Here is a 15691-nt window from a genome sequence, read left to right as displayed (position 1 = left end):
CCCCAGCCCCTCTGAACTAATCAATATATGTCTCACCCTCTTTGGATCTGGTTCAAATCTTATCGCTAGGAGACCTTGAAGGACTGGCCCCCACTTTGCTTTGATAGTTGGCATTTGCTGTGTGCTCCAAATTGATTTGTTCATATGTACTCATTGGGTTCTCCAACCTTTGCCTGGGAGCAGGACGAAACCTTTAAGAAAAGTAGTTGCCCACCCCAGCCCCACAGTTTTACTGCTGATACAAATTAAGTCCAGAGGAACCAGAGTTCAATTCTAAGTATCTGCCTACCTTGCATTTGTTGACATTTTGTTTTTTAATTATTTCAAGTAATTCCTCGTGTATTTGTTTTATCTGCCTGATTAGATTACTATCTTCTTGAAGATATATAGTAACTTTATTTCACATGAATTTCCCATGTTAACAATATATGCTCACCCTAATGAACCGATATTTCTGGTGTCTTCGTGAAATCTCTTCTTATATGATTCAAGGAAGCTTTTGTTTTTAAGGGCATTAGGGCTATTTTATAAAAGGCAACAATCAAGTAGTCTGTTTTCATTTCACAGAAGATAATTTAACCTCAAGGATCAAGGGAGACACTTAGATAACCTTTTCTGAACCTCCATTTCTAACTATAAAATAACAGAATACTATTCTGTATGGTTTTCATGAGTACAAATAAGTTAATGCTTTATGTCTAGGAAGGGCTTATGTATGCATTTGCTCAAGAAATATTAGTAACTTTTATAATTGTAGTCATTATGATTATTGGAGGTATTTCTAGCCTAGAATTAGTCCTTAGCAGCCCACTTTTACATAGTTGAAAGGTATTTTTGCTTCAAGCATTGAAGTACCTCTTCATTGGCCTGTTTGAGTTAATATGGTTTCTCAGCTTTCATCCAACGAGTGTAAATGCTTAGAAAATTATATGCAACCAATTGTTCAAAACACTAATTTCCACCTGTCCATCCATCAAACTACATGTCTAAAGGAACTGAATTTATTAACCAAGTAAACTTCCTGACTCCAGCCTTCAGAAAAGGAAGAGCCTGTGTCCCAGAGCACACCGTCTCCATTAAACAGTAACATGTCCCATGTGGTGTGTTCTCATTAGTGGAGTTCTTCCATCTACTTTCAAGCTGAAGTTTTGTTTTGAAGCTGAGTAAACCTGGCTTAATTGGCTTTTCCCCCCTGTAGCAGAAGTTTTGGGTAAGATGTATATCTTGAAGATTTTATTTATTTATTTGAGAGAGAGAGAATGAGAGACAGAGAGCACGAGAGGGAAGAGGATCAGAGGGAGAAGCAGACCCCCCGCTGAGCAGGGAGCCCGATGCGGGACTCGATCCCGGGACTCCAGGATCATGACCTGAGCTGAAGGCAGTCGCTTAACCAACTGAGCCATCCAGGCGCCCAAGATGTATATCTTGAAATCTAATTACATGTAACCTGAGAAGCTTAAAATTCACAGATGTACTTTATCTGTCAAATATGGAGACAGTTGGCAAATGCAGGCCATAAAGGTGGAGATTTAGTACCCAACTGCATGAATTGTTGCTGTTTTCCTATGTTTATTACTTCACAGTTAATCAAGGAGATAACTCCTAGGAGTTTGGTATTGTTCTCCCTATGTTCTATAGAATGAAGAGGGAAGTAGGAAAGAATATTCCCTTTGTAACACATCCCCAAATGGAATAAGGCATTCGCTTCACAAGTCCTTGAGTTAAAAACCAACATTAAATGTTTTAATCAATTTCTGAAATCCTTTTTAAAGCCAACAGACTGGGACATCACATTATTATTACTATTTATATACAGTTCTTTTGGTAATACAGTAATTGTATGAATATGTGCAGGTAATTAGGATAGATATTCAGAAACTGGACTGCTCAACAACCATCAAAACCATATTTCTACAGTGACCTAGCATTTTACCAAGAGCAATTACACTGAAATAATTTTTTTATATGAAAGCTCTAATTATTGAGTAGAACATGGTTTCTTTGCTGAGTATTAGAACTACAAAAGGTTTTACATGTATATAAGTCTCAAAAATGATGCAATTACCAAAGATGAATAAAAACAGAGAAAAAACAAAAGTAGCTCTAAGAGAATAGGAGCAGATTCTTTCTCCATGACCAGCCATCATCAGTGCTACCCAGGATAGCCTTTAGGAAGACAAGCCTTCCTACTTCACAAGCAGTACCCAATTCCCTGGAGCAATTAAGGGTTTGTTTCCTAAATGACTAAATACAAGTGTCACCAGGTGTCTAGACAAATGGCCAGCATGATTCACCTACTAAGTAAATAAGTAATTATGGCACTGGACCAAGTTACTAACCCAAGAAATTCTGCTGATAGGACATTCTTCTATCTCTTCATTTCATGGTCCAAAATAAGCAGAACTAACACTTCCACCCTCCTCTCTCACTGTGCATATATTTTGCTACTATTATATAACTTTTACGTGTTTCATTTTTAAAAATATAGAAATTCCAAAAAAAATTGAAAGAAATAAAGAAATTATGAGCCAAACATACAAAGATCTGAAAAGAAACTTACGTGAAGTCAAATTAAAATAGTAATTGCTCAAAAATCTTGTCCTTTAGGAAAAGACCCAGGTGTTTCCTTAAAACACTCTGGATAACCAGTGCATATTATCTTAGGAATGAAAAGATGTTTCAACCTTAGAAAATCTATTAATGCATTACACAATACTAATAACAAATTGAAGAACAATCCATGACAAGCTCAATAGATGTCAAAAAAGATTTAGTGAAATTTAACATTTACTTAAGTTTAAACTCTTAATAAATTAGAAGTAAAAGGGAACTTTCTAAACTTGATAATTATTCTTTATCAAAAATCTACAGCAAGGATCAAACTTAACAATGAAACTTAACAATGTCACCATTAGAGTGAGAATAAGACAAGGATGCCTGCTGTCCCTGCTCGTCTTTAATGCTGTTAGAAGGTCTCAGCCAACCCAACAAAACAAGAAAAATAAAATGAGGTACATATTGGAAAGATAGAAACAACACTGTATTTCTGTATAAATGGGCAGTTTGTTTGCATAAATAATCCATGAGAATATATAGACCATTAGAATTAGTAATTGTTCAGCAAGGTGGCTAAATACAGGCTCAATATAAAAATGACAGGATTTCTACACAGCAGTAATAAGTCATTCAAGAATAATAATATAAAAAAGTACCTCATTCAAAATAATAACAAACTAAAATATAACTAAGAATAAATATAACACATATTGTTGATCTCTGTGAAACAAATTACAAAATTACTTTCTGATGAACAAAAAAGGACTGAATAGACAAATAGGTATACCAAGTTTATGGATAAGAAGACTCAAATTAATCCATTTGGCAATGCGATGCCATTTGCATTTTCAACAGCCTTTTTTATGAGACATTATAAACCAATCTTGAAATTCCTTTAAAAGAGCAAAAGGTCAACAATAACTAAGAACATTTTGAGGAAGAAGAAAAGGGTAGAGGTGGCCTGCTCTATCAGATACCCCAATTAGTAATAATAATAGTGATACTACAAATAAAAACAATAGCCGCTAACTTTTATTGAGCAATTATACGCCAGGGAAAAGCCTTTCATCTATTCGGTTTAATAAGATTATTGCTACCATTTTACAGATAAAAAGGAAACTGGGGTACAAAGAGATTAAGAATCTCTCTCAAGGTAACATGCCTAGGCAATAGTAGCGTTAGGATTCAAACCGAAGCAGTGTGGCTCCCTAGTCCCTGACCAAACCCTATGAAATGGCGTCTCTAAAGCTACAGCGATAAACAAAATGCCGTATCTACACAGGAGTAGAAAAACAGACCACTGAAACATACTACAGGACTCAGAAACTGACCATGCTGATAGGGAAACTTGATTATCAATAAGTGACCCAAAAAATGGAACACAAAATATGTTGCTGAGATTACTAGATGTCCATGTGGAAAAAATAAAATGAAGCTAGATCCCTTTATAGTATATGAAAATAATTGCAGCTGGACTAATTGTGAAAAGCAAAAGCTTGAACGTTTTTATAAGAAAATGTGAAAGGATATCTTTAAGATTTTGGAGATAGCAAAAGTTCCTTATAGAAGACATAAAAAGCCCAAAACACCCAGTAATAGGTCGATAAATTTTACTCTATTAAAATTTAACTCTCTTATTCACAAAGCAATATTATAAACAATATTAGTCAAACAACAGTCTGGGCAAAGACATTTTCAATGTGTGTTACGGAGGAAGGATTTCTTTTCTTTTTTTTTAAGATTTGATTTATTTATTTTAGATAGAGAGGGAGAGAGTACAAGAGCGAGCATGGTGGGGGGAGGGGAAAAGGGAGAGGGAGATGCAGGCTCCCTGCTGAGCAGGGAGTCCTACTCTGGGCTTGGTCCCAGGACCCTGAGATCATGACCCAAGTTGAAGGCAGCCACTTAACCGCTTCACCGACTGAGCCACCCAGGTGCCCCAACAAGGAAGGATTTCTATCTAGAATATGTAAAGAATTTTGCAAATCAATAAGAAAAAAAAAAACCCAACAACTCCCCATTCTCCTAAAAGGGGCAATGGATACAAATAGGCAATTTTTATAAAAGGAAGTCTGACTGGCCGACACACATATTGAAAGATCCTCAACCTTCCTCATTGCCAGGGAAATATAAATTAAAACAATGGGGATATCATTTCATATCAATAGACTGACAAAAATCAGAATCTGATACCAAGTGTTAAGTACAGAAAGAGTTTCTCTCATCTACTACTTGTGAGAATATCAACTGGTACAACATTTTTTAGTACACTCTAGCAAAATCAAAGAAAATTGAAGAAATATACATCCTTAACCCTGTAATTTTACTTCTAGGTGTGTACCTTTCACTAAGAAACCCTCACACACATGACAAGGAAGTATGTTGAAGAATGTTACTTGTAGGTATCATTATTTGTAATAGGAAAAGACTGTAAATGATAAATCCAAATGTTTGTCAAGAGAAAAATAGGTAACTGAATTGTGGTATATTTACACGATGAAACTGCATAGCTACATGCAAAAATATGGTTAAACACCAATAACAAGACAGATTGAAAAGATTGGAGAATAATACTTTTGGATTTATATAACGTGTATAGTGTTCATACAAAATACAATATTTACATACAGTTTGAAAACATGCAACACAATACCCTATAGTTTTATATTGCTTAAGGATGTGTATAGATAGTCATAATATAAAAACACATACTAGACTGGTAAACCCAAATTCAGGGCAGTGGTTGCCTCCAGGCAGAGGAAAGTAGGAGCAGGAGCATGGAAACAGGGACACAGGGACTCCAACTGTATTCGAGATGTTTCGTTTTAAAATTCAGCAATGATATTAACAGACCTCAAAGGCCTCTGGCAAAATCTGTGAATTTGACAGAGCTGGATGGTAGGCATTGGAATGTTCATTATTTTATTTCATATATATATACATATATATATATGTGAGTATATCATATATATATCCCTTTGTATTTGAAATATTTTTAATAAATAAAAAAGGTGCTATATGTAAATCAGATGTTGATAACCAGAAGCCTATTCTCCTGGGAGGTTGTGATTATATGATGATTTCAGAGGTAGCTTCTCTTCTTTTCTAGCCGCCAACTAGCCCGTGAATTAAGCGATATTTATTAAGTGCCTGCCATTTGTCAGACACAAAGCTAGGTTCCGGTGATATAGTGGTAAAAGAGCCAGATATGGAATGAATGTATATCACACTCCAGTGGGATTACAAATGTACTTCTATAAACCATGATAAATGCCATGAAGAGAAGTAGGGAACTCTAAGAGGGAATAACTGGGTAGGGCAAGGGGCAGATACTGTGGCAGACACTGAGATCTGGCTACCTGAAAGTTACCCCCATCTGCCCTTCTCCCTTGCTTTCTTCTGCTATTGAGGTTGGAAAGCTAATATTGGTTTTCCAGACTCCCTTGTGTGGCACAATTCTAACCCATTAGACACAGTTAAGAGTCTCTGGGGAGAGTGGCAAAGCCTCACTAGAAGAAAGCGTTTCACCTCATCTTAACTCTCTCCTTGTTATTCTGTCTGCTGCGTGGATGTGATGCCGGGGGGGGGACAGACAACTTGAGATGATGAAGATGGAGGCCATATGCTGTGGGAGGTGGAGCACAGGGACGAGCTCCTGGGTCCCTGATGCCATGGCTGAGCCATGGTTTGGGTTGGGCTGTTCATGCTGAACTTCTTGTTAGCAGGTTATTAATGAGATTTCCTCTTATTTGGAAGCAAACTCATAGAAGATAGCTTCTAGAAGAGGCAACAGTTAAATTGAGAGGAGATGAAGGAGAGGGGGCCAGCCCTGCAGAAAGCAGGAATGGGGCAGGGCAGTCAGCGGGTAAACAAGCCCCACAGAGAGGGAAACAGCGTTTCAGAGGGCTGGCTTGCTTGAGGAGCTCAAGGAGCCCACTGAGGCTGGAACTTAATAACGGGTGTGGGACTGCTTTGCAACTGGCTGGGAATTGGAATACCTAACTATCTCAGGCTAAGAACCGTGGAGTTAACGATCTGAAAACAAAGACAGACTCGAGAGCACCGGGTAGTTGCTGTTTTCGGAGACTTCTTTCTATAAAACAAAGAATTAACCCCTAACCTATCTACTTGGATTTTTGTGTGGTTGACCTTTCAAAAGTGAAGTCCACCAAGTCTACCTTTAGTCCAGAGGTACAGCTCTCCCCACCCACCTCCTCCCCCAGCTAGGAGGGGGAAAAAAGTAGCATCTCACTAGTCCCCTTGACATAAAGGAAACTGCAATGATAGGATTTACCCAAAGGCTAGCCAACCGTGTCTTACGCATTCCCTGTGCTACAGAGGTTTCTATTTGTTCTGTGTTTATCTGAATGGGAAGAGGCAACGTCATTGTTGAAAAGAGTCTGACTTGAATAACACAACAGAAATCTAGTTCCTTTAATCCTGTCCTCACTGGGCACTAAGGCAAGGGTTGGCTGACTTTCGAATGTGCTTCCTTTTGGTCTATTTCCTGTATCCTACCTATGCTCTTTTGCCAAAGGAAGGTTATTTTACAAAATAGTATTTACTGAGCACCTGGGTAGGCAGAGTGCCAGTTCAGGCAAGAAGCCCATGGCTTGGAAGACAATGTCCATTTTCCTCTGAAAAGTCTCAATTTGATGGGTATTCTGCAAGCTTCCACTTGGTTATTTTAGAGTAGACTTGGCTATTTATTATTTGTTTCCGGGCCTCTCCCTCCTCTTCCCTTTAGCTTTCTGTAACTAAACTATAGCCCCTCTAATCCTTTTAATCTTTCATCCACATCCTTCTCTGAATTCATTCATTCTTGTTGCTATTCTCTGCACTTCTTGCAAATTGCCTGAGCTGCCCCAGTAATGAGGTGGCGGGAACAGAGCGTGCGGTGCCAGGTGCTTCTCAGCTTGACGTGTCCACAGAGGAACTGTTAGTCCGCGCCCTTCTGCACAGGCAGCCTCAACCTGGCCTTCCCTTTCATCCTGCCAGACTGCCTGGCTGGCCTGAATTTAATTTGCAGACCACTATGCCCCCTGGGCCTACTTTGGCATCACTGCGCTCTGGCATCTGCTTCCCAGAGAACAGCTCTGTGTTTGGATTCTCTTCCCCCAGGTGTATGCACTGCCTTGCCTTTTTCAAATGCTCAAAAGTTATTATTCCCAGCCTACATACCTCAAGTCTCAAAGGTCGTTTGCATTTTATTCCTGTTGCCTGAGCTGCTCACGATATTTTCTAAATTGGAATTATTAGTGAATTTCCAAAACACGCAGCTTCTTCCTTTTCTCCACCTAGGTCATGAATAAGAATGCTTAAGTAAGAGTCAGACCCACAGTGGCAGCAACAGCTGCGCCCTCAGAACCTTCTTTGTTTCCAGTTTTTCGGCCAACTTAAAACCCACATATTCAACCTTCCAGATATTTACTGAGAATTGTGCTAGGTACTGTGAGAGAATCTAAATCATGAAAGACACAATCATCGCCCTTCAAAAGGCTCCTGTCACTAAAGAGTATATACGATCTTCAATACTTAACCAGCACCTTAAATGCGCTAAGCACTATCAGGTGCAGAGGTTTAGAGTAGGAACAGTATGGAGTCCCAGTGAGTTTCCACCACAGCAGATAATGGCATGGCACGTGATTACAATACAATGTAAAAACAATAATGACATGGACAGCTGGGAAGTCAATCTTTCAGTCTTAGTCTCTTCATCTATAAAATGGAGCCAAACTTCTAAGTTGTAGTTAGGGCTTACATAAGATGAGGTATGGGTAACACTTGGCACGGTGCATGACACAAAGTGTTAACAATATTACTATCAATAACAGCTGCAAGTATGATGATATAATGGTTATTATTGTCAGGAGTAGTATTACAATAACTTCCACATTCAATCTGATTGACCATGGCTGTCTGGAACATTGTGATGAGATAATTCAGAAACATTTACTAGGTCCACTAGCAAAGAATACCGTGATGGACGCCAATGCTACGGTGGGCAGGAGGAGAAGATAGCTATGTAAGTGTTAATGGTGCACACATGTAACTACGCTACAACGCCAATGTAGCCCTCTGACTTAGGAATGTCACAGAGTGCGTAGGAGGTAACGAACTGACTTTGCATTTCAGGATAGGAGGGAACTGATGTCCTATTGTAGGATCTTACGTCACTCTGTGTATTACTTTAATTTAGAAACCCCAGATGAGTTTTTACGCTTGAACAGTCTAACAGGTCAAATGAAGCCGGGGTGGATAAGAACTCCTGTGACCAAAAGGAGGTCCTTCCCACCCAAAGCTGTTGAAGAGACTCTAGGGCAGTGGTTTGCAACTGTTGCTCCATGACAAAGTTCTCACTGATCTGCAGCAAAATAGGAATGGTAAGGCCAACGGAGAGAGGATTTCATGCGATGAAATGTCCTTAATTTAAAGAACAGATATTACATTCTTCCTATTTTGGGTGTTAAAACATCACCCCTTTCATAGAAAAATGCTCTGAAGATTTCTTTCCCCTTCTGTATCAAGCCTCAAAATGCTCTAAGTTCCATAATGCTTATTTCCGTGAAATCTTATCTACTCCATGACTTTAATACCATCAATATGCTGATAACTTCTAAATGTGTATCTAGTAGGAAAGTACTCCTCTAAACTTCTGATTCATGTATTTGCTGGCATTGGATATCTCACAGGCACCTTAAATTTAACAAGCCCCAAAAAGGACCCTTGATTGTCCCTTCCTGCCTCAACCTGTCCTTCTCTTGGTCCTTCTATCTTGGTAAATGGTATATGAAATGGCAAGTGGCTCAAGGCAGGAATATAGAGTCATTCTTAATACCCTGTTTCTTCCTTCCCTGATCCCCTCATCTATCAATGAGTCTCAGCAATTCTAGCTCCAAAATAGTCTTCAAATCCAACTACTCACCATCACTTGGCCATCACATCACACAAATCATATCGACAGCACTGACATTCTGTTCCACCTGATCTCACTCTTGCCACTCCTCCTTCTCTCCAATCCATTGTCCAGTGACATCCAGATAACTCTTAGCAATAAAGTTAAAAATTCTTATCATGGGCTGAATCCAAGCACAATTTTATCTTATTTCATTTTTTTTTACTATTACAAAAGTTTATTTAACAAAAAGTTTAATGTGAAAATGCACATGACCCAATTTTTATATTGTAGTAAAACAGGTGCTATGGAGAGAGGATATTCAGAAGCAGTTGATTTCTTCCGGTGAACACACTCACTGTTTATTCTCACAAGGCTTCTAACATGATGACATTATTTCCTCATATTACCACTATCCCACAGTTCTGTTGCCCATGGTTGCCATCACCACCCATTCCTCCATCACAAGATTCATAAAGGGATCAAACCCCGGCAATATTCCTTGGACATGTCTGCCACCATTTAATTTCAGTGATAATATCTTATCCATAAATGTTTTCAACTCAGGAGGGTGAGCTTTGCTCATGGTGTCTACTCGGTGAGCTCAGAGATGCCTCCAAACCTCCAAGCACAATTTTAAAGAAGAGTTCCCTGCCCTTCTCTGTCCATATAAAATTAATGTGTTATATCCTCTCAGAAAACCTTCATCGCCCCTATCTCATTGTGAATTTTATAACTATTAGTATAATTGATTAATAACTATCCCCCCCCACCAAGACTATAAAATACGAGGGCATGGATTATTATCTAGCTTTGTTTTTCATTGCATTTCCAGGGCATACTTTAGTAGATGCAGACAGTATGTACTAAATAAATATTCACAAATTAACAAATGAGTGAAAAGAAAAAAACATTTACACATCTTTACTTGGCAAAATAAAAAGGTGACTATCCTTAGTAGGACTCCAAGTAAGAATTTTTTTTCTGGTCTCTGAAATCCAAAGTCTGAGAATTACTGCTCTGTGGCCTCTTCTGGGGCCTCTGGATATTGTAATGGCCTACGCAAATGGCCTTTGAAAGCTTGTGGGAGGTGCTGGTAGGGACCAGCTAACTGTTAGACTGGGTCTCTGCTCTTTGGGATGTAGCAGTTTCTTTGGTCTAATCATCGTTCTGGAGCTCTGTAACTCTGAGCATGGGCTTTACAACTCTTAAGTAAATGCCAAAGAAGAAAAAGAATAAAGAATCATGGTACCCAACTCAAGTTAAAGCTTTGCATTTTAGAAGAATTTATTTGTATATTTTAATCTGTTGTGCTGATAGTCTAAAAACAGGAAAAAATTATTTACGGTAGAACCTGCCCATACACCCATTGGCTATACAGTATCCCAATTCATAATATGTGGACTATAAATTAGAAAAGCGAGATTCTACGCCAGCCAATCAGATTTACATTCCCAGTGGCAGCTTGTGTTATAGCACTTGGATTGTTCTGTCAAATAATTTATTGAGATCCAGATGCTCGAGTTCCCAATCTTCCCTGAGTAAGTGGTTGTCAGGTACTCCTGTCCAAAAACAAGGCAGTTGGTATTTAACTATAGGCTCCTACACTTGTCAAATGATCTCCAAAGAATATGAAATTGCTTGTCATCTTTGTCAAAATTACATATGAATGGGATAGTTGCTCTGTTGTAATTAAAAACTCAATTAAAAGAAATTCTGAAATCATTATCAACTTTTTCAGGCATGAGTTGCTCCACCAAAAAGCAAGCTGTTTATAGCTTAGGCTTTTACCAGCATTCAGAAGATGGTTGAATTCCAAAATAGGCCCAAGGAAAGGAGGAGATCTGGACCAAGGTGGAAGCATCCTAAAGGGGGACAATAGCAAGGTGCAGACAATGACATTATCTGTTAGGTGGCAAGTGCTCTAATTCTAGCACTAGTACGTGTAACTGGAATTCTATAATTAGATGGTATCATTTCATTAACACTGAGGACCACTGTCCCTAATGAGTCTCTTCAAAATGAACAAACAGGAGGTAGCTTATCATTATGGCTCTCATTTATATGGGCTTATCTACTAGATGCATATTATTGGACCAAATTAATTGCATTACAGTGGGTGCCACTGAATGTAAGTACATTTGGTTCTGAGGGAAACGATTACCCTAAGTGGCCAGTCATTAATCGACTACAGACAATAGGCATCAGTGATGAGAGAGAAGCAAGTATGTGTGTGTATCTGAAAAGGAAACTCATCATTTTATAGCTGAGGCTGGATGAGAAAGCAGTCCCAGCCTCTGCCTGAGGCCAGTTAAGCCAGGCAGTTTTTTGTTTTTTTTTTATAAACACACTACCCATAATCAGAAAATAGATAGAATTATCACAGACTGATGGCTTTATGCCTTTATTCATATCATAGTGGATCCTCTGCAATCTCTTTTTTTCTTTTTAATTTAATTTAATTTTATTATGTTATATTAATCACCATACATTACATCATTAGTTTTTGATGTAGTGTTCCATGATTCATTGTTTGCATATAACACCCAGTGCTCCATTCAGTACGTGCCCTCTTTAATACCCATCACCAGGCTAACCCATCGCCCCACCCCCCTCCCCTCTAGAACCCTCAGTTTGTTTCTCAGAGTCCATAGTCTCTCATGGTTCGTCTCCCCCTCCGATTCCCCCCCTTCATTTTTCCCTTCCTGCTATCTTCTTCTTTTTTTTAAACATATAATATATTATCAAAAAGAAAAGAGAAATGACCCAAATAAATAAAATCATGAATGAAAGAGGAGAGATCACAACCAACACCAAAGAAATACAAACAATTATAAGAACATATTATGAGCAACTATATGCCAGCAAATTAGATAATCAGGCAGTTTCTTAAATCAGGGCATGAATTATTATTTTTTTTAAAAGATTTTATTTATTTATTTGACAGAGAGAGAGATAGCAAGAGCAGGAACACAAGCAGGGGGAGTGAGAGAGGGAGAAGCAGGCTTCCCGCGGAGCAGGGAGCCCGATGTGGGACTCGATCCCGGGACCCTGGGATCATGACCTGAGCCGAAGGCAGACGCTTAACAACTGAGCCACCCAGGCGCCCAGGGCATGAATTATTAATAGTAATAATTCAATAGAAGCCTCCATTTATTGAGAACTTACTATGTACTAGCAAGAAAGTTAAGCCTTTTAAATTCATGATCACACTTAATCCTCACAAAAACCCTCTGAGATATGTCTCACAGTTTGTAAGTGGTAAACAGGAAGCAAATCAATTTGAGTCTAAAACCAGAACCCCCGATCATAAAGTTGTCCATTCTAGATCCAGACTCTATAGAGACCAGAGACTCTGGGGTAGTCTACTGTCAGCCTGGGCAGAACTAGTTTTGGGGGAGAGCCAGGCATCTAGGTATGATGCTGAACCCAAGAAACTCCTATGGGCATTTTTTCCCCCTTCTATTCATTTGGAGATTGTTTGGACATAATGAAAATCACTAATTTTTTTTTTTTTTTTTTTTAGGAAATGGCTTCATCTTTGCTTCTGTGATTGTAACACTAACCAGTGAATAGCAGTGACGTCTGATTTTTAAAAAGCAGTGTTGATTCAGATTTTCCTAACTTCATATGAAGATGGGATAAATAGTACTCCTAATCTGTAGCTTAAATCTTCTAATGGATGGAGGTGATATATATTGGGATATGCTGTATCAGAAGCCACAGCATCCTTTTGTACAGATCTGTCTGTGGCATTCCCCTGTCAGGTATGACAATGGGGATGACTCAGAAAATCTTCCCTGTCTTAATTGTTATTTCTACTGTATGATTTCAACAGCAGGTGCTTCACTTTTTGAAAAAGTGAAGACTTAAGTGTCAATAGAGCAGAGTATGCATATGGATGAAATGTGGGAAGAAAGGTTGAATAGAGGGGTGAGGACTAATAAGGCAAGGCCCCTGAGAGCCAGAGTAGCCATCTAAAGGGCAAATGCTCTTGGGATGGTTGGCCCAGCTAGCTGGATATCAGATATTTATATTTTGGAATACAGTAGTTTATAATTAACTTGAATGAGGAAAATCAATGGGTATTCCAAGGGAATACCCTGTGTGTTGGGGAATTCAGCACTGCTGGAGAAAACCCCATGCATGGATGCGGGAGAGGAACAGCATGAGAACCAAGGGTACAGAGGGAATGTTTTAATGGCTGGTGGGAGAACAACCCTAAAAAGGATTTAATCTGCTAAGTCATTGTATGTGGTCCTTAGGGGAAGGAGTAAATACTATGACCTTTGTCCTAAAGCCATGAAGCATGACCTACCTATTCTTACCCCCCTCCCCACCCAGTCACCCTCTCTCTTCCTCCCAGCTGTCCTTCTGGTCTCAGAGGTTTAAGAGTTTATGTCCTTCGTGCTTAAGGTCAACGTTTCTATGGATCTCCCCCTCCGCTCCCGCCACCTCTCCCACTTCCTTTGGGAACATGCTACATTAATTTTTTTTTGTTTTATTATGGAGTCCTACCTTTCCCCACTATTGGTTCATTCTCTTCAGCCTCTAACCTTACTTCAACTACTCTACTCTTAAAATAACCCACTCCTGATAATACATTTCCTCTAGCTGCCATCTTATCCCTCTACTTCCTCCCATCCAAAATTCTCTGCAAAGACTGCTCAGATAAAGTCCCCTAAAGTCACGGCTTTCTAAATTAATAGGATATAAGTCCTTATACTGGATTTCATTGCATTGGTTTCACTTTGGATCTTAGCACTTTCCTGAACCTCTATTCTTCTGACCTCTGCGACATGACACTCTACTGAGTCCCTTCATACCCTGTTTCACTGTCTCCTCCCGGTGTCTTTCTTGGCTTTCTCACTGGCCCAACTTCTAAAAGCTGGCAATCTTAGGCTTATGTCCTTACCTCTTTTCTCTGAGAGTTTTAACCACTACGTTTATGCTTATGACTTACACATCTGAATTTCCTACCCAGGTATATTATTCACAATTCAGGGTCATATATCCAATTGCCTCCTGGACACCTTCATTCAAATGTCTTATAGAAATCTTGAGATAAACATGGCCTAAAAATGAACATATATCTTATCCCTTCTACCTGATTCTCCTTCAGTATTTTGTATATAAATTGTATTACAAATCACCTAATCAGTCAAACTATAAGCTTGAGGGTCATCCTTACCAATGCTCACAAAATTTATCACCATACATTGCCATTCTTCTCTCTTTTTCAGATTTGCCCTCCCTGTTCTATCCAGTTCTCCCTGCTTAAGTTTCTGCTCTCACCATCTGTCACCTGGACTACAGCAATATCCTCCTCAGGCTCTCGAATGTACCGCCTGTATTCCCCCTGAGTGCCTATGTTATGGCTTGGCCTCACTGGGTTTCCATTGCCAACAGGATAAAACCTGAATCTTTCACATAATATATAGGCCTTCTATAATCTGCTCTCTTGAGACTCATCTTTTGCTATTCTCTGCTTGATATTTTAAGCTCTAGTCATACTGATCCTTTTACTAACTTGGAATATACTGTGCTCTTTTTTTTCACCTCAAAGCTACACTCATGATCTCTTCCTGGGACTCCCTTCTTCTCCTCTCCCTAACTTTCTGTGATATCCCTGACTCTAAAAACTTAGTCAGGGATCTCATTCTATGCTCCTAAGCACCCGACATATCTCTATCACTGCATTTACCATGACATTCTCTGTTTCCCCAGTATAATTATAAATCCTTGAAAGTAAAGATGAGTATTATTATTTCTCTGACTCCTCAGTGCCTAAAGCAGGTCCTGATACATGGTAAGCATTGTTCTGATTTTTACTGAATACAATAATAACAGAAACAAACGTGTATAGGACTTTAGATTTTTCAGATTGTCTTCCCACACATCTCCTTTAATTTTCATGGCAATCCTCTCTGGCTATTAAAAATGTATATTTTATTTCAGTTTATAGCATATGGAAATAATTGGCAGCTTTTGCTGAGACTACCTGAGAAACACAACACAGGAAGACATTGTTAGAAAACAGCTCATTTTTATTTTAATACAAATCTATAGTACTCTCCTGAATTAAGTTCATGAGTCCAGAAATACCCCCAAACCACCACCACCACCACCACCTCCACCACCAAAAAAAACCCCCCAGAAACAAAAGCAAAAACACAAGCTGTGTTTTAAAATTCCCCATTCACCGTGTAAGTCATAGTTTACTCCAGGGTTTCTGACCTC

At 38.9% G+C, this 15691-nt stretch overlaps 1 protein-coding gene and 1 pseudogene across 1 annotated transcript in view; both read right to left on the bottom strand.

Annotated features, from left to right (window-relative positions):
* ST6GALNAC3 (ST6 N-acetylgalactosaminide alpha-2,6-sialyltransferase 3) overlaps positions 1 to 15691 on the bottom strand; it is a 443777-nt gene that overhangs the window by 77182 nt on the left and 350904 nt on the right. The gene's annotated exons all lie outside the window — the stretch shown is intronic.
* On the bottom strand, positions 9820 to 10037 carry LOC110570160 (annotated as a pseudogene).

This window comes from Neomonachus schauinslandi, chromosome 4 (assembly GCF_002201575.2).
Source record: "Neomonachus schauinslandi chromosome 4, ASM220157v2, whole genome shotgun sequence".
NCBI lineage: Eukaryota > Metazoa > Chordata > Mammalia > Carnivora > Phocidae > Neomonachus > Neomonachus schauinslandi.
This window is presented reverse-complemented; position numbering and strand designations above follow the sequence as displayed.